Source organism: Bactrocera oleae, chromosome 5 (assembly GCF_042242935.1).
Source record: "Bactrocera oleae isolate idBacOlea1 chromosome 5, idBacOlea1, whole genome shotgun sequence".
NCBI classification, from domain to species: Eukaryota; Metazoa; Arthropoda; class Insecta; order Diptera; family Tephritidae; genus Bactrocera; species Bactrocera oleae.
In genome coordinates this window covers 21,345,631-21,370,839 of record NC_091539.1, presented here as the reverse complement: position 1 = coordinate 21,370,839, position 25,209 = coordinate 21,345,631, and positions in this window count along the sequence as shown.

The following is a 25,209-nucleotide window of genomic DNA, read 5'->3' as shown; positions in this document are numbered from 1 at the left end:
CTCGGACAATCTACCGCTTATACTGAAAAACATCACTTATACTGTTTTGCGTTAAAGGAAAATTTTAATGTTATTACAGTATTAACAAATTAATATAACCGAAAAAATTTACACAACTGCACTTTCTTAGTTTTAGACTCAAAGTCGATTTTCTCTTTAATTGTATATTAGTGCTCGGACAATCTACCGCTTATACTGAAAAACATCACTTTTACCGATTTGCGCTAAAGTAAAATTTTTATGTTATTACAGTATTAACAAATTAATATAACCGAAAAAATTTACAACGGCACATTCTTAGTTTTAGACTCAAAGTCGATTTTCTCTTAATTGTATATTAGTGAAAACATAACTTTTACTGATTTGTGTAAAAGTAAAATGTTCATGCTATTACAGTATTAACAAATTATTATAACCGAAATAAGTAAAATTTGCAATTTCTTAGTTTTAGACTCAAAGTCGATTTTCTCTTTAATTGTATATTAGTGCTCGAACAATCTACTGCTTATACTGAAAAGCATAACTTTTACTGATTTGCGCTGAAGTAAAATTTTAATGTTATTACAGTATTAACAAATTAATATAACCGAAAAAATTTACAACTGCACTTTCTTAGTTTTAGACTCAAAGTCGATTTTCTCTTAATTGTATATTAGTGAAAAGAACAATCTACCGCTTATATTGAAAAGCATAACTTTTACTGATTTGCGCTGAAGTAAAATTTTTATGTTATTACAGTATTAACAAATTAATAAAACCGAAAAAATTTACACAACTGCACTTTCTTAGTTTTAGACTCAAAGTCGATTTTCTCTTTAATTGTATATTAGTGCTCGGACAATCTACCGCTTATACTGAAAAACATCACTTTTACCGATTTGCGCTAAAGTAAAATTTTTATGTTATTACAGTATTAACAAATTAATATAACCGAAAAAATTTACAACGGCACTTTCTTAGTTTTAGACTCAAATTCGATTTTCTCTTAATTGTATATTAGTGAAAACATAACTTTTACTGATTTGCGTTAAAGTAAAATTTTCATGTTATTACAGTATTAACAAATTAATAAAACCGAAAAAATTTACACAACTGCACTTTCTTAGTTTTAGACTCAAAGTCGATTTTCTCTTTAGTTGTATATTAGTGCTCGAACAATCTACCGCTTATACTGAAAAACATCACTTATACTGTTTTACGTTAACGGAAAATTTTAATGTTATTACAGTATTAACAAATTAATATAACCGAAAAAATTTACACAACTGCACTTTCTTAGTTTTAGACTCATAGTCGATTTTCTCTTTAATTGTATATTAGTGCTCGAACAATCTACCGCTTATACTGAAAAACATAACTTTTACTGATTTGCGTAAAAGTAAAATGTTCATGTTATTACAGTATTAACAAATTATTATAACCGAAATAATTTACACAACTGCGCTTTCTTAGTTTTAGACTCAAAGTCGATTTTCTCTTTAATTGTATATTAGTGCTCGAACAATCTACCGCTTATATTGAAAAGCATAACTTTTACTGATTTGCGCTAAAGTAAAATTTGTATGTTATTACAGTATTAACAAATTAATATAACCGAAAAAATTTACAACTGCACTTTCTTAGTTTTAGACTCAAAGTCGATTTTCTCTTAATTGTATATTAGTGAAAACATAACTTTTACTGATTTGCGTTAAAGTAAAATTTTCATGTTATTACAGTATTAACAAATTAATAAAACCGAAAAAATTTACACAACTGCACTTTCTTAGTTTTGAACTCAAAGTCGATTTTCTCTTTAATTGTATATTAGTGCTCGAACAATCTACCGCTTATACTGAAAAACATCACTTATACTGTTTTGCGTTAAAGGAAAATTTTAATGTTATTACAGTATTAACAAATTAATATAACCGAAAAAATTTACACAACTGCACTTTCTTAGTTTTAGACTCAAAGTCGATTTTCTCTTTAATTGTATATTAGTGCTCGGACAATCTACCGCTTATACTGAAAAACATCACTTTTACCGATTTGCGCTAAAGTAAAACTTTTATGTTATTACAGTATTAACAAATTAATATAACCGAAAAAATTTACAACGGCACATTCTTAGTTTTAGACTCAAAGTCGATTTTCTCTTAATTGTATATTAGTGAAAACATAACTTTTACTGATTTGTGTAAAAGTAAAATGTTCATGCTATTACAGTATTAACAAATTATTATAACCGAAATAAGTAAAATTTGCAATTTCTTAGTTTTAGACTCAAAGTCGATTTTCTCTTTAATTGTATATTAGTGCTCGAACAATCTACCGCTTATACTGAAAAGCATAACTTTTACTGATTTGCGCTGAAGTAAAATTTTTATGTTATTACAGTATTAACAAATTAATAAAACCGAAAAAATTTACACAACTGCACTTTCTTAGTTTTAGACTCAAAGTCGATTTTCTCTTTAATTGTATATTAGTGCTCGGACAATCTACCGCTTATACTGAAAAACATCACTTTTACCGATTTGCGCTAAAGTAAAATTTTTATGTTATTACAGTATTAACAAATTAATATAACCGAAAAAATTTACAACGGCACTTTCTTAGTTTTAGACTCAAATTCGATTTTCTCTTAATTGTATATTAGTGAAAACATAACTTTTACTGATTTGCGTTAAAGTAAAATTTTCATGTTATTACAGTATTAACAAATTAATAAAACCGAAAAAATTTACACAACTGCACTTTCTTAGTTTTAGACTCAAAGTCGATTTTCTCTTTAGTTGTATATTAGTGCTCGAACAATCTACCGCTTATACTGAAAAACATCACTTATACTGTTTTACGTTAACGGAAAATTTTAATGTTATTACAGTATTAACAAATTAATATAACCGAAAAAATTTACACAACTGCACTTTCTTAGTTTTAGACTCAAAGTCGATTTTCTCTTTAATTGTATATTAGTGCTCGAACAATCTACCGCTTATACTGAAAAACATCACTTTTACCGATTTGCGCTAAAGTAAAATTTTTATGTTATTACAGTATTAACAAATTAATATAACCGAAAAAATTTACAACGGCACTTTCTTAGTTTTAGACTCAAAGTCGATTTTCTCTTAATTGTATATTAGTGAAAACATAACTTTTACTGATTTGCGTTAAAGTAAAATTTTCATGTTATTACAGTATTAACAAATTAATAAAACCGAAAAAATTTACACAACTGCACTTTCTTAGTTTTAGACTCAAAGTCGATTTTCTCTTTAATTGTATATTAGTGCTCGAACTATCTACCGCTTATACTGAAAAACATAACTTTTACTGATTTGCGTAAAAGTAAAATGTTCATGTTATTACAGTATTAACAAATTAATAAAACCGAAAAAATTTACACAACTGCACTTTCTTAGTTTTAGACTCAAGGTCGATTTTCTCTTTAATTGTATATTAGTGCTCGAACAATCTACCGCTTATACTGAAAAACATCACTTATACTGTTTTGCGTTAAAGTAAAATTTTAATGTTATTACAGTATTAACAAATTAATATAACCGAAAAAATTTACACAACTGCACTTTCTTAGTTTTAGACTCAAAGTCGATTTTCTCTTAATTGTTTATTAGTGCTCGAACAATCTACCGCTTATACTAAAAAACATCACTTATACTGTTTTGCGTTAAAGGAAAATTTTAATGTTATTACAGTATTAACAAATTAATATAACCGAAAAAATTTACACAACTGCACTTTCTTCGTTTTAGACTCAAAGTCGATTTTCTCTTTAATTGTATATTAGTGCTCGGACAATCTACCGCTTATACTGAAAAACATCACTTTTACCGATTTGCGCTAAAGTAAAATTTTTATGTTATTACAGTATTAACAAATTAATATAACCGAAAAAATTTACAACGGCACTTTCTTAGTTTTAGACTCAAAGTCGATTTTCTCTTAACTGTATATTAGTGAAAACATAACTTTTACTGATTTGCGTAAAAGTAAAATGTTCATGCTATTACAGTATTAACAAATTATTATAACCGAAATAATTAAAATTTGCAATTTCTTAGTTTTAGACTCAAAGTCGATTTTCTCTTTAATTGTATATTAGTGCTCGAACAATCTACCGCTTATACTAAAAAACATCACTTATACTGTTTTGCGTTAAAGTAAAATTTTAATGTTATTACAGTATTAACAAATTAATATAACCGAAAAAATTTACACAACTGCACTTTCTTAGTTTTAGACTCAAAGTCGATTTTCTCTTAATTGTTTATTAGTGCTCGAACAATCTACCGCTTATACTAAAAAACATCACTTATACTGTTTTGCGTTAAAGGAAAATTTTAATGTTATTACAGTATTAACAAATTAATATAACCGAAAAAATTTACACAACTGCACTTTCTTAGTTTTAGACTCAAAGTCGATTTTCTCTTTAATTGTATATTAGTGCTCGAACAATCTACCGCTTATACTGAAAAACATCACTTATACTGTTTTGCGTTAAAGGAAAATTTTAATGTTATTACAGTATTAACAAATTAGTATAACCGAAAAAATTTACACAACTGCACTTTCTTAGTTTTAGACTCAAAGTCGATTTTCTCTTAATTGTATATTAGTGAAAACATAACTTTTACTGATTTGCGTTAAAGTAAAATTTTCATGGTATTACAGTATTATAAAATTAATATAACCGAAAAAATTTACAAAATTGCACTTAGTTTTAGACTCATAGTCGATTTTCTCTTTAATTGTATATTAGTGCTCGAACTATCTACCGCTTATACTGAAAAACATAACTTTTACTGATTTGCGTAAAAGTAAAATGTTCATGTTATTACAGTATTAACAAATTAATAAAACCGAAAAAATTTACACAACTGCACTTTCTTAGTTTTAGACTCAAAGTCGATTTTCTCTTTAATTGTATATAAGTGCTCGAACAATCTACCGCTTATATTGAAAAGCATAACTTTTACTGATTTGCGCTAAAGTAAAATTTGTATGTTATTACAGTATTAACAAATTAATAAAACCGAAAAAATTTACACAACTGCACTTTCTTAGTTTTGAACTCAAAGTCGATTTTCTCTTTAATTGTAAATTAGTGCTCGAACAATCTACCGCTTATACTGAAAAACATTACTTATACTGTTTTGCGTTAAAGGAAACTTTTAATGTTATTACAGTATTAACAAATTAATATAACCGAAAAAATTGACACAACTGCACTTTCTTAGTTTTAAACTCAAAGTCGATTTTCTCTTTAATTGTATATTAGTGCTCGGACAATCTACCGCTTATACTGAAAAACATCACTTTTACCGATTTGCGCTAAAGTAAAATTTTTATGTTATTACAGTATTAACAAATTAATATAACCGAAAAAATTTACAACGGCACTTTCTTAGTTTTAGACTCAAAGTCGATTTTCTCTTAATTGTATATTAGTGAAAACATAACTTTTACTGATTTGCGTTAAAGTAAAATTTTCATGTTATTACAGTATTAACAAATTAATAAAACCGAAAAAATTTACACAACTGCACTTTCTTAGTTTTGAACTCAAAGTCGATTTTCTCTTTAATTGTAAATTAGTGCTCGAACAATCTACCGCTTATACTGAAAAACATTACTTATACTGTTTTGCGTTAAAGGAAAATTTTAATGTTATTACAGTATTAACAAATTAATATAACCGAAAAAATTTACACAACTGCACTTTCTTAGTTTTAGACTCAAAGTCGATTTTCTCTTTAATTGTATATTAGTGCTCGGACAATCTACCGCTTATACTGAAAAACATCACTTTTACCGATTTGCGCTAAAGTAAAATTTTTATGTTATTACAGTATTAACAAATTAATATAACCGAAAAAATTTACAACGGCACGTTCTTAGTTTTAGACTCAAAGTCGATTTTCTCTTAATTGTATATTAGTGAAAACATAACTTTTACTGATTTGCGTTAATGTTATTACAGTATTAGCAAATTAATAAAACCGAAAAAATTTACACAACTGCACTTTCTTAGTTTTAGACTCAAAGTCGATTTTCTCTTTAATTGTATATTAGTGCTCGAACAATCTACCGCTTATACTGAAAAACATCACTTATACTGTTTTGCGTTAAAGTAAAATTTTAATGTTATTACAGTATTAACAAATTAATATAACCGAAAAAATTTACACAACTGCACTTTCTTAGTTTTAGACTCAAAGTCGATTTTCTCTTAATTGTTTATTAGTGAAAACATAACTTTTACTGATTTGCGTAAAAGTAAAATGTTCATGCTATTACAGTATTAACAAATTATTATAACCGAAATAATTAAAATTTGCACTTTCTTAGTTCTAGACTCAAAGTCGATTTTCTCTTAATTGTATATTAGTGAAAACATAACTTTTACTGATTTGCGTTAAAGGAAAATTTTCATGTTATTACAGTATTAACAAATTAATAAAACCGAAAAAATTTACACAACTGCACTTTCTCAGTTTTAGACTCAAAATCGATTTTCTCTTAATTGTATATTAGTGAAAATATAACTTTTACTGATTTGCGTTAAAGAAAAATTTTCATGTTATTACAGTATTAACAAATTAATATAACCAAAAAATTAAAAAAATTGCAATTTCTTAGTTTTAGACTCAAAGTCGATTTTCTCTTTAATTGTATATTAGTGCTCGAACAATCTACCGCTTATACTGAAAAGCATAACTTTTACTGATTTGCGCTGAAGTAAAATTTTTATGTTATTACAGTATTAACAAATTAATAAAACCGAAAAAATTTACACAACTGCACTTTCTTAGTTTTAGACTCAAAGTCGATTTTCTCTTTAATTGTATATTAGTGCTCGAACAATCTACCGCTTATACTGAAAAACATCACTTATACTGTTTGCGTTAAAGGAAAATTTTAATGTTATTACAGTATTAACAAATGAATATAACCGAAAAAATTTACACAACTGCACTTTCTTAGTTTTAGACTCAAAGTCGATTTTCTCTTAATTGTATATTAGTGAAAACATAACTTTTACTGATTTGCGTTAAAGTAAAATGTTCATGTTATTACAGTGTTAACAAATTAATAAAACCGAAAAAATTTACACAACTGCAATTTCTTAGTTTTAGACTCAAAGTCGATTTTCTCTTTAATTGTATATTAGTGCTCGAACAATCTACCGCTTATACTGAAAAACATCACTTATACTGTTTTGCGTTAAAGGAAATTTTTAATGTTATTACAGTATTAACAAATGTATATAACCGAAAAAATTTACACAACTGCACTTTCTTAGTTTTAGACTCAAAGTCGATTTTCTCTTAATTGTATATTAGTGAAAACATAACTTTTACTGATTTGCGTTAAAGTAAAATTTTCATGGTATTACAGTATTATAAAATTAATATAACCGAAAAAATTTACAAAATTGCACTTAGTTTTAGACTCATAGTCGATTTTCTCTTTAATTGTATATTAGTGCTCGAACTATCTACCGCTTATACTGAAAAACATAACTTTTACTGATTTGCGTAAAAGTAAAATGTTCATGTTATTACAGTATTAACAAATTAATAAAACCGAAAAAATTTACACAACTGCACTTTCTTAGTTTTAGACTCAAAGTCGATTTTCTCTTTAATTGTATATTAGTGCTCGAACAATCTACCGCTTATATTGAAAAGCATAACTTTTACTGATTTGCGCTAAAGTAAAATTTGTATGTTATTACAGTATTAACAAATTAATATAACCGAAAAAATTTACAACTGCACTTTCTTAGTTTTAGACTCAAAGTCGATTTTCTCTTAATTGTATATTAGTGAAAACATAAATTTTACTGATTTGCGTTAAAGTAAAATTTTCATGTTATTACAGTATTAACAAATTAATAAAACCGAAAAAATTTACACAACTGCACTTTCTTAGTTTTGAACTCAAAGTCGATTTTCTCTTTAATTGTAAATTAGTGCTCGAACAATCTACCGCTTATACTGAAAAACATTACTTATACTGTTTTGCGTTAAAGGAAAATTTTAATGTTATTACAGTATTAACAAATTAATATAACCGAAAAAATTTACACAACTGCACTTTCTTAGTTTTAGACTCAAAGTCGATTTTCTCTTTAATTGTATATTAGTGCTCGGACAATCTACCGCTTATACTGAAAAACATCACTTTTACCGATTTGCGCTAAAGTAAAATTTTTATGTTATTACAGTATTAACAAATTAATATAACCGAAAAAATTTACAACGGCACTTTCTTAGTTTTAGACTCAAAGTCGATTTTCTCTTAATTGTATATTAGTGAAAACATAACTTTTACTGATTTGCGTTAAAGTAAAATTTTCATGTTATTACAGTATTAACAAATTAATAAAACCGAAAAAATTTACACAACTGCACTTTCTTAGTTTTAGACTCAAAGTCGATTTTCTCTTTAATTGTATATTAGTGCTCGAACAATCTACCGCTTATACTGAAAAACATCACTTATACTGTTTTGCGTTAAAGTAAAATTTTAATGTTATTACAGTATTAACAAATTAATATAACCGAAAAAATTTACACAACTGCACTTTCTTAGTTTTAGACTCAAAGTCGATTTTCTCTTAATTGTTTATTAGTGAAAACATAACTTTTACTGATTTGCGTAAAAGTAAAATGTTCATGCTATTACAGTATTAACAAATTATTATAACCGAAATAATTAAAATTTGCACTTTCTTAGTTCTAGACTCAAAGTCGATTTTCTCTTAATTGTATATTAGTGAAAACATAACTTTTACTGATTTGCGTTAAAGGAAAATTTTCATGTTATTACAGTATTAACAAATTAATAAAACCAAAAAAATTTACACAACTGCACTTTCTCAGTTTTAGACTCAAAATCGATTTTCTCTTAATTGTATATTAGTGAAAATATAACTTTTACTGATTTGCGTTAAAGAAAAATTTTCATGTTATTACAGTATTAACAAATTAATATAACCAAAAAATTAAAAAAATTGCACTTTCTTAGTTCTAGACTCAAAGTCGATTTTTTTTATAATTGTATATTAATGCTCGAACAATCTACCGCTTATACTGAAAAGCATAACTTTTACTGATTTGCGTAAAAGTAAAATGTTCATGCTATTACAGTATTAACAAATTAATATAACCGAAAAAATTTAGAAAATTGCACTTGGTTAGTTTTAGACTCAAAGTCGATTTTCTCTTAATTGTATATTAGTGAAAACATAACTTTTACTGATTTGCGTAAAAGTAAAATGTTCATGCTATTACAGTAGTAACAAATTATTATAACCGAAATAATTAAATTTTGCAATTTCTTAGTTTTAGACTCAAAGTCGATTTTCTCTTTAATTGTATATTAGTGCTTAAACAATCTAGCGCTTATACTGAAAAACATCACTTTTACTGATTTGCGTTAAAGTAAAATTTTAATGTTATTACAGTATTAACAAATTAATATAACCGAAAAAATTTACAAAATTTTAGTTTTAGACTCAAAGTCGATTTTCTCTTTAATTGTATATTAGTGCACGAACTATTTACCGCTTATACTGAAAAACATCACTTATACTGTTTTGCGTTAAAGTAAAATTTTAATGTTATTACAGTATTAACAAATTAATATAACCGAAAAAATTAAAATTTGCAATTTCTTAGTTTTAGACTCAAAGTCGATTTTCTCTTTAATTGTATATTAGTGCTCGAACAATCTACCGCTTATACTGAAAAACAACACTTTTACTGATTTGCGTAAAAGTAAAATGTTCATGCTATTACAGTATTAACAAATTAATATAACCGAAATAATTAAAATTTGCACTTTCTTAGTTTTAGACTCAAAGTCGATTTTCTCTTTAATTGTATATTAATGCTCAAACAATCTACCGCTTATACTGAAAAACATCACTTTTACTGATTTGCGTTAAAGTAAAATTTTAATGTTATTACAGTATTAACAAATTAATATAACCGAAAAAATTTACAAAATTTTAGTTTTAGACTCAAAGTCGATTTTCTCTTTAATTGTATATTAGTGCACGAACTATTTACCGCTTATACTGAAAAACATCACTTATACTGTTTTGCGTTAAAGTAAAATTTTAATGCTATTACAGTATTAACAAATTAATATAACCGAAAAAATTTACAAAATTTTAGTTTTAGACTCAAAGTCGATTTTCTCTTTAATTGTATATTAGTGCTCGAACAATCTACCGCTTATACTAAAAAACATCACTTATACTGTTTTGCGTTAAAGTAAAATTTTAATGTTATTACAGTATTAACAAATTAATATAACCGAAAAAATTTACACAACTGCACTTTCTTAGTTTTAGACTCAAAGTCGATTTTCTCTTTAATTGTATATTAGTGAAAATATCACTTATACTGTTTTGCGTTAAAGGAAAATTTTAATGTTATTACAGTATTAACAAATTAATATAACCGAAAAAATTTACACAACTGCACTTTCTTAGTTTTAGACTCAAAGTCGATTTTCTCTTAATTGTATATTAGTGAAAACATAACTTTTACTGATTTGCGTTAAAGTAAAATGTTCATGTTATTACAGTATTAACAAATTAATAAAACCGAAAAAATTTACACAACTGCACTTTCTTAGTTTTAGACTCAAAGTCGATTTTCTCTTTAATTGTATATTAGTGCTCGAACAATCTACCGCTTATACTGAAAAACATCACTTATACTGTTTTGCGTTAAAGGAAAATTTTAATGTTATTACAGTATTAACAAATGAATATAACCGAAAAAATTTACACAACTGCACTTTCTTAGTTTTAGACTCAAAGTCGATTTTCTCTTAATTGTATATTAGTGAAAACATAACTTTTACTGATTTGCGTTAAAGTAAAATGTTCATGTTATTACAGTATTAACAAATTAATATAACCGAAAAAATTTACACAACTGCACTTTCTTAGTTTTAGACTCAAAGTCGATTTTCTCTTAATTGTATATTAGTGAAAACATAACTTTTACTGATTTGCGTTAAAGTAAAATGTTCATGTTATTACAGTATTAACAAATTAATATAACCGAAAAAATTTACACAACTGCACTTTCTTAGTTTTAGACTCAAAGTCGATTTTCTCTTAATTGTATATTAGTGAAAACATAACTTTTACTGATTTGCGTTAAAGTAAAATTTTCATGGTATTACAGTATTATAAAATTAATATAACCGAAAAAATTTACAAAATTGCACTTAGTTTTAGACTCATAGTCGATTTTCTCTTTAATTGTATATTAGTGCTCGAACTATCTTCCGCTTATACTGAAAAACATAACTTTTACTGATTTGCGTAAAAGTAAAATGTTCATGTTATTACAGTATTAACAAATTAATAAAACCGAAAAAATTTACACAACTGCACTTTCTTAGTTTTAGACTCAAAGTCGATTTTCTCTTTAATTGTATATTAGTGCTCGAACAATCTACCGCTTATATTGAAAAGCATAACTTTTACTGATTTGCGCTAAAGTAAAATTTGTATGTTATTACAGTATTAACAAATTAATATAACCGAAAAAATTTACAACTGCACTTTCTTAGTTTTAGACTCAAAGTCGATTTTCTCTTAATTGTATATTAGTGAAAACATAACTTTTACTGATTTGCGTTAAAGTAAAATTTTCATGTTATTACAGTATTAACAAATTAATAAAACCGAAAAAATTTACACAACTGCACTTTCTTAGTTTTGAACTCAAAGTCGATTTTCTCTTTAATTGTAAATTAGTGCTCGAACAATCTACCGCTTATACTGAAAAACATTACTTATACTGTTTTGCGTTAAAGGAAAGTTTTAATGTTATTACAGTATTAACAAATTAATATAACCGAAAAAATTTACACAACTGCACTTTCTTAGTTTTAGACTCAAAGTCGATTTTCTCTTTAATTGTATATTAGTGCTCGGACAATCTACCGCTTATACTGAAAAACATCACTTTTACCGATTTGCGCTAAAGTAAAATTTTTTTGTTATTATAGTATTAACAAATTAATATAACCGAAAAAATTTACAACGGCACTTTCTTAGTTTTAGACTCAAAGTCGATTTTCTCTTAATTGTATATTAGTGAAAACATAACTTTTACTGATTTGCGTTAAAGTAAAATTTTCATGTTATTACAGTATTAACAAATTAATAAAACCGAAAAAATTTACACAACTGCACTTTCTTAGTTTTAGACTCAAAGTCGATTTTCTCTTTAATTGTATATTAGTGCTCGAACAATCTACCGCTTATACTGAAAAACATCACTTATACTGTTTTGCGTTAAAGTAAAATTTTAATGTTATTACAGTATTAACAAATTAATATAACCGAAAAAATTTACACAACTGCACTTTCTTAGTTTTAGACTCAAAGTCGATTTTCTCTTTAATTGTATATTAGTGCTCGGACAATCTACCGCTTATACTGAAAAACATCACTTTTACCGATTTGCGCTAAAGTAAAATTTTTATGTTATTACAGTATTAACAAATTAATAAAACCGAAAAAATTTACACAACTGCACTTTCTTAGTTTTGAACTCAAAGTCGATTTTCTCTTTAATTGTAAATTAGTGCTCGAACAATCTACCGCTTATACTGAAAAACATTACTTATACTGTTTTGCGTTAAAGGAAAATTTTAATGTTATTACAGTATTAACAAATTAATATAACCGAAAAAATTTACACAACTGCACTTTCTTAGTTTTAGACTCAAAGTCGATTTTCTCTTTAATTGTATATTAGTGCTCGGACAATCTACCGCTTATACTGAAAAACATCACTTTTACCGATTTGCGCTAAAGTAAAATTTTTATGTTATTACAGTATTAACAAATTAATATAACCGAAAAAATTTACAACGGCACTTTCTTAGTTTTAGACTCAAAGTCGATTTTCTCTTAATTGTATATTAGTGAAAACATAACTTTTACTGATTTGCGTTAAAATAAAGTTTTCATGTTATTACAGTATTAACAAATTAATAAAACCGAAAAAATTTACACAACTGCACTTTCTTAGTTTTAGACTCAAAGTCGATTTTCTCTTTAATTGTATATTAGTGCTCGGACAATCTACCGCTTATACTGAAAAACATCACTTTTACCGATTTGCGCTAAAGTAAAATTTTTATGTTATTACAGTATTAACAAATTAATATAACCGAAAAAATTTACAACGGCACTTTCTTAGTTTTAGACTCAAAGTCGATTTTCTCTTAATTGTATATTAGTGAAAACATAACTTTTACTGATTTGCGTTAAAGTAAAATTTTCATGTTATTACAGTATTAACAAATTAATAAAACCGAAAAAATTTACACAACTGCACTTTCTTAGTTCTAGACTCAAAGTCGATTTTTTTTATAATTGTATATTAATGCTCGAACAATCTACCGCTTATACTGAAAAGCATAACTTTTACTGATTTGCGTAAAAGTAAAATGTTCATGCTATTACAGTATTAACAAATTAATATAACCGAAAAAATTTAGAAAATTGCACTTTGTTAGTTTTAGACTCAAAGTCGATTTTCTCTTAATTGTATATTAGTGAAAACATAACTTTTACTGATTTGCGTAAAAGTAAAATGTTCATGCTATTACAGTATTAACAAATTATTATAACCGAAATAATTAAATTTTGCAATTTCTTAGTTTTAGACTCAAAGTCGATTTTCTCTTTAATTGTATATTAGTGCTTAAACAGTCTAGCGCTTATACTGAAAAACATCACTTTTACTGATTTGCGTTAAAGTAAAATTTTAATGTTATTACAGTATTAACAAATTAATATAACCGAAAAAATTAAAATTTGCAATTTCTTAGTTTTAGACTCAAAGTCGATTTTCTCTTTAATTGTATATTAGTGCTCGAACAATCTACCGCTTATACTGAAAAACAACACTTTTACTGATTTGCGTAAAAGTAAAATGTTCATGCTATTACAGTATTAACAAATTAATATAACCGAAATAATTAAAATTTGCACTTTCTTAGTTTTAGACTCAAAGTCGATTTTCTCTTTAATTGTATATTAGTGCTTAAACAGTCTAGCGCTTATACTGAAAAACATCACTTTTACTGATTTGCGTTAAAGTAAAATTTTAATGTTATTACAGTATTAACAAATTACTATAACCGAAAAAATTAAAATTTGCAATTTCTTAGTTTTAGACTCAAAGTCGATTTTCTCTTTAATTGTATATTAGTGCTCAAACAATCTACCGCTTATACTGAAAAACATCACTTTTACTGATTTGCGTTAAAGTAAAATTTTAATGTTATTACAGTATTAACAAATTAATATAACCGAAAAAATTTACAAAATTTTAGTTTTAGACTCAAAGTCGATTTTCTCTTTAATTGTATATTAGTGCACGAACTATTTACCGCTTATACTGAAAAACATCACTTATACTGTTTTGCGTTAAAGTAAAATTTTAATGTTATTACAGTATTAACAAATTAATATAACCGAAAAAATTTACAAAATTTTAGTTTTAGACTCAAAGTCGATTTTCTCTTTAATTGTATATTAGTGCTCGAACAATCTACCGCTTATACTGAAAAACATCACTTATACTGTTTTGCGTTAAAGTAAAATTTTAATGTTATTACAGTATTAACAAATTAATATAACCGAAAAAATTTACACAACTGCACTTTCTTAGTTTTAGACTCAAAGTCGATTTTCTCTTTAATTGTATATTAGTGAAAATATCACTTATACTGTTTTGCGTTAAAGGAAAATTTTAATGTTATTACAGTATTAACAAATTAATATAACCGAAAAAATTTACACAACTGCACTTTCTTAGTTTTAGACTCAAAGTCGATTTTCTCTTAATTGTATATTAGTGAAAACATAACTTTTACTGATTTGCGTTAAAGTAAAATGTTCATGTTATTACAGTATTAACAAATTAATAAAACCGAAAAAATTTACACAACTGCACTTTCTTAGTTTTAGACTCAAAGTCGATTTTCTCTTTAATTGTATATTAGTGCTCGAACAATCTACCGCTTATACTGAAAAACATCACTTATACTGTTTTGCGTTAAAGGAAAATTTTAATGTTATTACAGTATTAACAAATGAATATAACCGAAAAAATTTACACAACTGCACTTTCTTAGTTTTAGACTCAAAGTCGATTTTCTCTTAATTGTATATTAGTGAAAACATAACTTTTACTGATTTGCGTTAAAGTAAAATGTTCATGTTATTACAGTATTAACAAATTAATATAACCGAAAAAATTTACACAACTGCACTTTCTTAGTTTTAGACTCAAAGTCGATTTTCTTTTAATTGTATATTAGTGAAAACATAACTTTTACTGATTTGCGTTAAAGTAAAATGTTCATGTTATTACAGTATTAACAAATTAATATAACCGAAAAAATATACACAACTGCACTTTCTTAGTTTTAGACTCAAAGTCGATTTTCTCTTAATTGTATATTAGTGAAAACATAACTTTTACTGATTTGCGTTAAAGTAAAATTTTCATGGTATTACAGTATTATAAAATTAATATAACCGAAAAAATTTACAAAATTGCACTTAGTTTTAGACTCATAGTCGATTTTCTCTTTAATTGTATATTAGTGCTCGAACTATCTACCGCTTATACTGAATAACATAACTTTTACTGATTTGCGTAAAAGTAAAATGTTCATGTTATTACAGTATTAACAAATTAATAAAACCGAAAAAATTTACACAACTGCACTTTCTTAGTTTTAGACTCAAAGTCGATTTTCTCTTTAATTGTATATTAGTGCTCGAACAATCTACCGCTTATATTGAAAAGCATAACTTTTACTGATTTGCGCTAAAGTAAAATTTGTATGTTATTACAGTATTAACAAATTAATATAACCGAAAAAATTTACAACTGCACTTTCTTAGTTTTAGACTCAAAGTCGATTTTCTCTTAATTGTATATTAGTGAAAACATAACTTTTACTGATTTGCGTTAAAGTAAAATTTTCATGTTATTACAGTATTAACAAATTAATAAAACCGAAAAAATTTACACAACTGCACTTTCTTAGTTTTGAACTCAAAGTCGATTTTCTCTTTAATTGTAAATTAGTGCTCGAACAATCTACCGCTTATACTGAAAAACATTACTTATACTGTTTTGCGTTAAAGGAAAATTTTAATGTTATTACAGTATTAACAAATTAATATAACCGAAAAAATTTACACAACTGCACTTTCTTAGTTTTAGACCCAAAGTCGATTTTCTCTTTAATTGTATATTAGTGCTCGGACAATCTACCGCTTATACTGAAAAACATCACTTTTACCGATTTGCGCTAAAGTAAAATTTTTATGTTATTACAGTATTAACAAATTAATATAACCGAAAAAATTTACAACGGCACTTTCTTAGTTTTAGACTCAAAGTCGATTTTCTCTTAATTGTATATTAGTGAAAACATAACTTTTACTGATTTGCGTTAAAGTAAAATTTTCATGTTATTACAGTATTAACAAATTAATAAAACCGAAAAAATTTACACAACTGCACTTTCTTAGTTTTAGACTCAAAGTCGATTTTCTCTTTAATTGTATATTAGTGCTCGAACAATCTACCGCTTATACTGAAAAACATCACTTATACTGTTTTGCGTTAAAGTAAAATTTTAATGTTATTACAGTATTAACAAATTAATATAACCGAAAAAATTTACACAACTGCACTTTCTTAGTTTTAGACTCAAAGTCGATTTTCTCTTAATTGTTTATTAGTGAAAACATAACTTTTACTGATTTGCGTAAAAGTAAAATGTTCATGCTATTACAGTATTAACAAATTATTATAACCGAAATAATTAAAATTTGCACTTTCTTAGTTCTAGACTCAAAGTCGATTTTCTCTTAATTGTATATTAGTGAAAACATAACTTTTACTGATTTGCGTTAAAGGAAAATTTTCATGTTATTACAGTATTAACAAATTAATAAAACCGAAAAAATTTACACAACTGCACTTTCTCAGTTTTAGACTCAAAATCGATTTTCTCTTAATTGTATATTAGTGAAAATATAACTTTTACTGATTTGCGTTAAAGAAAAATTTTCATGTTATTACAGTATTAACAAATTAATATAACCAAAAAATTAAAAAAATTGCACTTTCTTAGTTCTAGACTCAAAGTCGATTTTTTTTATAATTGTATATTAATGCTCGAACAATCTACCGCTTATACTGAAAAGCATAACTTTTACTGATTTGCGTAAAAGTAAAATGTTCATGCTATTACAGTATTAACAAATTAATATAACCGAAAAAATTTACACAACTGCACTTTCTTAGTTTTAGACTCAAAGTCGATTTTCTCTCTAATTGTATATTAATGCTCCAACAATTCACTTTTACTGATTTGCGCAAAAGCAAAATGTTCATATTATTACAGTATTAACAAACTAATATAACCGAAACAATTTAAAAAATTGCACCTTCTTAGTTTTAGACTCAAAGTCGATTTTCTCTTTAATTGTATATTAGTGCTCGAACAATCTACCACATATACTGAAAAACATAACTTTTACTGATTTGCGTAAAAGTAAGATGTTCATGCTATTATAGTATTAACAAATTAATATAACCGAAAAAATTTAAATTTGCAATTTCTTAGTTTTAGACTCAAAGTCGATTTTCTCTGTAATTGTATATTAGTGCTCGAACAATCTACCACATATACTGAAAAGCATAACTTTTACTGATTTGCGCTAAAGTAAAATTTTTATGTTATTACAGTATAAACAAATTAATATAACCGAAAAAATTTACACAACTGCACCTTCTTAGTTTTAGACTCAAAGTCGATTTTCTCTCTAATTGTATATTAGTGAAAATATAACTTTTACAGATTTGCGTTAAAGTAAAATTTTCATGTTATTACAGTATTATAAAATTAATATAACCGAAAAAATTTACAAAATTGCACTTAGTTTTAGATTCAAAATCGATTTTCTCTTTAATTGTATATTAGTGCTCCAACAATTCACTTTTTCTGATCTGCGTAAAAGTAAAATGTTCAAGTTATTACAATACTAACAAATTAATATAACCGAAAAATTTAAAAAATTGCACCTTCTTAGTTTTAGACTCAAAGTCGATTTTCTCTTTAATTGTATATTAATGCTCGAACAATCTACCGCTTATACTGAAAAACATAACTTTTACTTCTTTGCGCTAACGTAAAATTTTCATGTTATTACAGTATAAACAAACTAATATAACCGAAAAATTTAAAAAATTGCACTTTCTTAGTTTTCGACTCAAAGTCGATTTTCTCTTTAATTGTATATTAGTGCTCGAACAATCTACCGCTTATACTGAAAAACATAACTTTTACTGATTTGCGCTAAAGTAATATGTTCATGTTATTACAGTATTAACAAATTAATAAAACCGAAAAAATTTACACAACTGCACCGTTTTAGTTTTAGACTTAAAGTCGATTTTCTTTCTAATTGTATATTTGTGAAAACATAACTTTTACTGATTTACGTTAAAGTAAAATTTTCATGTTATTACAGTATTATAAAATTTATATAACCGAAAAAATTTACAAAATTGCACTTAGTTTTAGACTCAAAATCGATTTCCTCTTTAATTGTATATTAGTGCTCGAACAATCTACCGCTTATACTGAAAAACCTAACTTTTACTGATTTGCTTAAAAGTAATATTTTCATGTTATTACAGTATTAACAAATTAATAAAACCGAAAAAATTTACACAACTGCACTTTCTTAGTTTTAGACTCAAAGTCGATTTTCTCTCTAATTGTATATTAATGCTCCAACAATTCACTTTTACTGATTTGCGCAAAAGTAAAATGTTCATATTATTACAGTATTAACAAATTAATATAACCGAAACAATTTAAAAAATTGCACCTTCTTAGTTTTAGACTCAAAGTCGATTTTCTCTTTAATTGTATATTAATGCTCGAACAATCTACCGCTTGTACTGAAAAACATAACTTTTACTGATTTGCGTAAAAGTAAGATGTTCATGCTATTACAGTATTAACAAATTAATATAACCGAAAAAATTTAAATTTGCAATTTCTTAGTTTTAGACTCAAAGTCGATTTTCTCTGTAATTGTATATTAGTGCTCGAACAATATACCACATATACTGAAAAGCATAACTTTTACTGATTTGCGCTAAAGTAAAATTTTTATGTTATTACAGTATTAACAAATTAATATAACCAAAAAAATTTACACAACTGCACCTTCTTAGTTTTAGACTCAAAGTCGATTTTCTCTCTAATTGTATATTAGTGAAAACATAACTTTTACAGATTTGCGTTAAAGTAAAATTTTCATGTTATTACAGTATTATAAAATTAATATAACCGAAAAAATTTACAAAATTGCACTTAGCTTTAGATTCAAAATCGATTTTCTCTTTAATTGTATATTAGTGCTCCAACAATTCACTTTTTCTGATTTGCGTAAAAGTAATATGTTCATGTTATTACAGTATTAACAAATTAATAAAACCGAAAAAATTTACACAACTGCACTTTCTTAGTTTCAGACTCAAAGTCAATTTTCTCTTAAATTGTACATTAGTGCTCGAACAATCTACCGGTGATACTGAAAAACATAAATTTTACTGATTTGGGCTAAAGTAAAATGTTCATGTTATTACAGAATTAACAAATTAATATAACCGAAACAATTTAAAAAATTGCACCTTCTTAGTTTTAGACTCAAAGTCGATTTTCTCTTTAATTGTATATTAATGCTCGAACAATCTACCGCTGATACTGAGAAACATAACTTTTACTTCTTTGCGTTAAAGTAAAATTTTCATGTTATTACAGTATTAACAAACTTATATAACCGAAAAATTTAAAAAATTGCACTTTCTTAGTTTTCGACTCAAAGTCGATTTTCTCTTTAATTGTATATTAGTGCTCGAACAATCTACCGCTTATACTGAAAAACATAAATTTTACTGATTTGGGCTAAAGTAAAATGTTCATGTTATTACAGTATTAACAAATTAATATAACCGAAAAATTTAAAAAATTGCACTTTCTTAGTTTTCGACTCAAAGTCGATTTTCTCTTTAATTGTATATTAGTGCTCGAACAATCTACCGCATATACTGAAAAACATCACTTTTACTGATTTGCGTAAAAGTAAAATGTTCATGTTATTACAGTATTAACAAATTAATATAACCGAAAAATTTAAAAAATTGCACTTTCTTAGTTTTCGACTCAAAGTCGATTTTCTCTTTAATTGTATATTAGTGCTCGAACAATCTACCGCTTATACTGAAAAACATAAATTTTACTGATTTGGGCTAAAGTAAAAGTTTCATGTTATTACAGTATTAACAAATTAATGTAACCGAAAAAATTAACACAACTGCACTTTCCTAGTTTTAGACTCAAAGTCGATTTTCTTTTAAATTGTTAGTTAATGCTCGAACAATCTACTGCTTATAATGAAAAACATAACTTTTACTGATTTGCGCTAAAGTAAAATTTTCATATTATTACACTATTAACAGATTAATATAACCGAAAAAATTTACATAACTGCACTTTCCTAGTTTTAGACTCAAAGTCGATTTCCTTTTTAATTGTATATTAGTGCTCGAACAATCTACCGCTTATACTGAAAAACATCACTTATACTGTTTTGCGTAAAGGCAAAATGTTCATATTATTACAGTATTAACAAATTAATATAACCGAAAAAATTTACAAAATTGCACTTTCTTAGTTTTAAAATCAAAGTCGATTTTCTCCTAAATTGTATATTTATGCTCCAACAATTTACTTTTACTGATTTGCGTAAAAGTAAAGTGTTCATGTTATTACAGTATTAACAAATTAATATAACCGAAAAGTTTAAAAAATTGCAGCTTCTTAGTTTTAGACTCAAAGACGATTTTCTCTTTAATTGTATATTATTGCTCGAACAATCTACCGCTTATACTGAAAAACATAACTTTTACTGATTTGCGATAAAGTAAAATTTTCATGTTATTACAGTATTAACAAATTAATATAACCGAAATATTTAAAAATTTTCACTTTCTTAGTTTTAGACTCAAAGTTGATTTTCTATTTAATTGTATATTAATGTTTGAACAATCTACTGCTCATACTAAAAAACATCACTTTTACTGTTCTGCGTTAAAGTAAAATTTTCATGTTATTACCATATTAACAAATTAAAAAATTTACAAAATTGCACTTTCTTAGTTTTAAAATCAAAGTCGATTTTCTCTTAAATAGTATATTTATGCTCCAACAATTCACTTTTTCTGATTTGCGTAAAAGTAAAATGTGCAAGTTATTACAGTATTAACAAATTAATATAACCGAAACAATTGAAAAAATTGCACCTTCTTAGTTTTAGACTCAAAGTCGATTTTCTCTTTAATTGTATATTAATGCTTGAACAATCTACCGCTTATACTGAAAAACATAACTTTTACTGATTTGCGTAAAAGTAAGATGTTCATTCTATTACAGTATTAACAAATTAATATAACCGAAAAAATTTAAATTTGCAATTTATTAGTTTTAGACTCAAAGTCGATTTGCTCTGTAATTGTATATCTACCGCTTATACTGAAAAACATAACTTTTATTGAGTTGCGCTTAAGTAAAATTTGTATGTTATTACAGTATTAACAAATTAATATAACCGAAAAAATTTACACAACTGCACCGTTTTAGTTTTAGACTTAAAGTCGATTTTCTCTCTAATTGTATATTAGTGAAAACATAACTTTTACTGATTTACGTTAAAGTAAAATTTTCATGTTATTACAGTATTATAAATTTAATATAACCGAAAAAATTTACAAAATTGCACTTAGTTTTAGACTCAAAATCGATTTTCTCTTTAATTGTATATTAGTGCTCGAACAATCTACCGCTTATACTGAAAAACATAACTTTTACTGATTTGCTTAAAAGTAATATGTTCATGTTATTACTGTATTAACAAATTAATAAAACCGAAAAAATTTACACAACTGCACTTTCTTAGTTTTAGACTCAAAGTCGATTTTCTCTCTAATTGTATATTAATGCTCCAACAATTCACTTTTACTGATTTGCGTAAAAGTAAAATGTTCATGTTATTACAGTATTAACAAATTAATATAACCGAAACAATTTAAAAAATTGCACCTTCTTAGTTTTAGACTCAAAGTCGATTTACTCTTTAATTGTATATTAATGCTCGAACAATCTACCGCTTATACTGAAAAACATAACTTTTACTGATTTGCGTAAAAGTAAGATGTTCATGCTATTACAGTATTAACAAATTAATATAACCGAAAAAATTTAAATTTGCAATTTATTAGTTTTAGACTCAAAGTCGATTTTCTCTGTAATTGTATATTAGTGCTAGAACAATCTACCGCTTATACTGAAAAGCATAACTTTTATTGATTTGCGCTAAAGTAAAATTTGTATGTTATTACAGTATTAACAAATTAATATAACCGAAAAAATTTACACAACTGTACCGTTTTAGTTTTAGACTTGAAGTCGATTTTCTTTCTAATTGTATATTTGTGAAAACATAACTTTTACTGATTTACGTTAAAGTAAAATTTTCATGTTATTACAGTATTATAAAATTAATATAACCGAAAAAATTTACAAAATTGCACTTAGTTTTAGACTCAAAATCGATTTCCTCTTTAATTGTATATTAGTGCTCGAACAATCTACCGCTTATACTGAAAAACATAACTTTTACTGATTTGCTTAAAAGTAATATGTTCATGTTATTACAGTATTAACAAATTAATAAAACCGAAAAAATTTACACAACTGCACTTTCTTAGTTTTAGACTCAAAGTCGATTTTCTCTCTAATTGTATATTAATGCTCCAACAATTCACTTTTACTGATTTGCGTAAAAGTAAAATGTTCATGTTATTACAGTATTAACAAATTAATATAACCGAAACAATTTAAAAAATTGCACCTTCTTAGTTTTAGACTCAAAGTCGATTTTCTCTTTAATTGTATATTAATGCTCCAATAATTTACTTTTACTGATTTGCGTAAAAGTAAAGTGTTCATGTTATTACAGTATTAACAAATTAATATAACCGAAAAGTTTAAAAAATTGCACCTTCTTAGTTTTAGACTCAAAGTCGATTTTCTCTTTAATTGTATATTATTGCTCGAACAATCTACCGCTTATACTGAAAAACATAACATTTACTGATTTGCGTAAAAGTAAGATTTTCATGCTATTACAGTATTAACAAATTAATATAACCGAAAAAATTTAAATTTGCAATTTCTTAGTTTTAGACTCAAAGTCGATTTTCTCTTTAATTGTATATTAGTGCTCGAACAATCTACCGCATATACTGAAAAACATCACTTTTATTGATTTGCGTAATAGTAAAATGTTCATGTTATTACAGTATTAACAAATTAATATAACCGAAAAATTTAAAAAATTGCACTTTCTTAGTTTTCGACTCAAAGTCGATTTTCTCTTTAATTGTATATTAGTGCTCGAACAATCTACCGCTTATACTGAAAAACATAAATTTTACTGATTTGGGCTAAAGTAAAATGTTCATGTTATTACAGTATTAACAAATTAATATAACCGAAACAATTTAAAAAATTGCACCTTCTTAGTTTTAGACTCAAAGTCCATTTTCTCTTTAATTGTATATTACTGCTCGAACAATCTACCGCTGATACTGAGAAACATAACTTTTACTTCTTTGCGTTAAAGTAAAATTTTCATGTTATTACAGTATTAACAAACTAATATAACCGAAAAATTTAAAAAATTGCACTTTCTTAGTTTTCGACTCAAAGTCGATTTTCTCTTTAATTGTATATTAGTGCTCGAACAATCTACCGCTTATACTGAAAAATATAAATTTTACTGATTTGGGCTAAAGTAAAATGTTCATGTTATTACAGTATTAACAAATTAATATAACCAAAAAAATTTACACAACTGCACCTTCTTAGTTTTAGACTCAAAGTCGATTTTCTCTCTAATTGTATATTAGTGAAAACATAACTTTTACTGATTTACGTTAAAGTAAAATTTTCATGTTATTACAGTATTATAAATTTAATATAACCGAAAAAATTTACAAAATTGCACTTAGTTTTAGACTCTCTTTAATTGTAAGTTAAAAGTAAGATATTCATGCTATTACAGTATTAACAAATTAATATAACCGAAAAAATTTAAATTTTCAATTTCTTAGTTTTAGACTCAAAGTCGATTTTCTCTGTAATTGTATATTAGTGCTCGAACAATCTAACGCATATACTGAAAATCATAACTTTTACTGCTTTGCGCTAAGTAAAATTTGTATGTTATTACAGTATTAACAAATTAATATAACCGAAAAAATTTACACAACTGCACCGTTTTAGTTTTAGACTTAAAGTCGATTTTCTCTCTAATTGTATATTAGTGAAAACATAACTTTTACTGATTTACGTTAAAGTAAAATTTTCATGTTATTACAGTATTATAAAATTAATATAACCGAAAAAATTTACAAAATTGCACTTAGTTTTAGACTCAAAATCGATTTTCTCTTTAATTGTATATTAGTGCTCGAACAATCTAGCGCTTATACTGAAAAACATAACTTTTACTGATTTGCTTAAAAGTAATATGTTCATGTTATTACAGTATTAACAAATTAATAAAACCGAAAAAATTTACACAACTGCACTTTCTTAGTTTAAACTCAAAGTCGATTTTCTCTCTAATTGTATATTAATGCTCCAACAATTCACTTTTACTGATTTGCGCAAAAGTAAAATGTTTATATTATTACAGTATTAACAAACTAATATAACCGAAACAATTTAAAAAATTGCACCTTCTTAGTTTTAGACTCAAAATCGATTTTCTCTTTAATTGTATATTAGTGCTCGAACAATCTACCGCTTATACTGAAAAACATAACTTTTACTGATTTGCCTAAAAGTAATATGTTCATGTTATTACAGTATTAACAAATTAATAAAACCGAAAAAATTTACACAACTGCACTTTTTTAGTTTTAGACTCAAAGTCGATTTTCTCTCTAATTGTATATTAATGCTCCAACAATT